The following is a 1956-nucleotide window of genomic DNA, read 5'->3' as shown; positions in this document are numbered from 1 at the left end:
AAAGAGAGTAATATGCAAATTAACCATCACTCTAACATACAAGGTTGCTACCCCCATGTGGACACAAGATGGCCAGCAGGGAGGGCAGTTGAGAGGGACCAGGCCTGCAATCAAAGGCAGTTGGAGGTGATCAGGCCTGCAGAGGAGGGCAGTTAGGGGTGACCAGGCCAGCAGGGGAGAGCAGTTAGGGGCAATTGGGTCGGCAGAGTAATATGCAAATTAACCATCACTCTAACATACAAGGTTGCTACCCCCATGTGGACACAAGATGGCCAGCAGGGAGGGCAGTTGAGAGGGACCAGGCCTGCAATCAAAGGCAGTTGGAGGTGATCAGGCCTGCAGAGGAGGGCAGTTAGGGGTGACCAGGCCAGCAGGGGAGAGCAGTTAGGGGCAATTGGGTCGGCAGGGGAGCAGTTAAATGTCAATCAGGCTGTCAGGGGAGTGGTTATGGGGTGACCAGGCTTGCAGGCAGAAGCAGTTAGAAGCAATCAGGCAGGCAGGCAGGCGAGCAGTTGGGAGCCAGCATTCCTGGATTGTGAGAGGGATCCCAAATTGGAGAGGATGCAGGCTGGGCTGAGGGACACACACATCCCCCCATGCAAGAGTTTCGTGCACCGGGCCTCTGGTATAAAATATGTAGAATAGGCAAATGTATAGAGACAAAAATTAAAATAGAAATTACCATGGACTAGGAAAAGAGGAAGTGGTGAGTTATTATTTAATGGGTAAAGCTTTCTTTGGGATGATGAAAAATTTGGAAATAGTGATGATGGATGCACAGCATTGTGAGTGTAATTAATACCACTAAATTGTACACTTAAAATAGTTAGATGACTAATTTTGTTTTACCACAAAAAAGGTAAAAACGATGCATCATGATACACTTAAAAAAACAACAACCCACCACTCTAATTCATCAATTATAATAAACATTTCTTTACATTTTTACATACCTGAAATCAACATTCATTTTACCATCAATGGTGACTTAAGTTTGTTGTCTGCCAGGCAGTAGTTGTGAAATGAAGCCATTGCCTGCACAAGTCCAAATCTGGCTGTTATTACATTATTATTGGTGAGGTGCTACCCCTAAACATTTCAATCAACACACCGTTCAAGAGTCATTTAAGGATAACAAAGGGTATTTTTTCCATCTGAAAGCTTGTTACACCCACTACTAAGTACAACAAAGTGTCAGCATCAGAATTGGTGGCTATGGCTTGAGAAAATATTCTGGGAACAGTACTGAATTGCTCAGGAGAAATGTGGCTGCAATATTCTTGATGACATACAGGGTAATATATAGTGCGGGAAAACAAGTACAGCGAGGGCTCTGAAAAGAGAAGTCAGTCACTCAAGAGAGTGGGTGACCTCTGAGTTTAAAATATTTGCAAACGCCCTGGCCAGTTACTCAGTTGTTCGAGCATCAGCTCTCAGACTAAAAAATCCTGGGTTGGATTCCTGATCAAGGGCATGTATTTGGTTGCAGGTTCCTCAGCCCCAATAGGTAGGAGAGCATGTGGGAGGCAATCACTCAGTATTTCTCTCTCTCTCTCTCTCTCTCTCTCTCTCTCTCTCTCTCTCTCTCCACCTCTCTTCCCCTCTCCTCTCTCCTCTCTCCTCTCTCCCTTCTACTCTCTCTAGAAATCAATGGAAAAATAATCTTGGGTGAGGATTTTAAAAAATAATAAAAATATTTGCAAATACCTTAGCCCATCTATTTTGCTTATGTTTTCCCCCTTAAATATACACACAAAAAGTCTAAACAAGCTCTTTCAATACATTGTATATAATAAAAGAGAAACATGGTAATTAGCATACGACCGCTACCCCTCCCATTGGCTAATCAGGGCAATATGCAAATTAACTGCCAGCCAAGATGGCGGCCGGCAGCCAGGCAGCTTAAAGTGAACATGAGGCTTGCTTGCTTCAGTGACGGAGGACTCCAACGTTCCC

General features: G+C 44.3%; 1 long non-coding RNA gene across 1 annotated transcript in view; it reads left to right on the top strand.

Annotated features, from left to right (window-relative positions):
• The window catches only part of LOC107183422, a 5420-nt gene that overhangs the window by 1601 nt on the left and 1863 nt on the right, over window positions 1–1956 (top strand). The window contains exon 2 of the long non-coding RNA XR_001514216.1: window positions 1347–1349. This is a non-coding gene — a long non-coding RNA (uncharacterized LOC107183422). The remainder of the gene's footprint in view (window positions 1–1346; window positions 1350–1956) is intronic.

The sequence above is a fragment of the Myotis davidii genome, unplaced genomic scaffold (assembly GCF_000327345.1).
Source record: "Myotis davidii unplaced genomic scaffold, ASM32734v1 scaffold640, whole genome shotgun sequence".
In the NCBI taxonomy this organism is placed as follows: domain Eukaryota; kingdom Metazoa; phylum Chordata; class Mammalia; order Chiroptera; family Vespertilionidae; genus Myotis; species Myotis davidii.
This window is presented reverse-complemented; position numbering and strand designations above follow the sequence as displayed.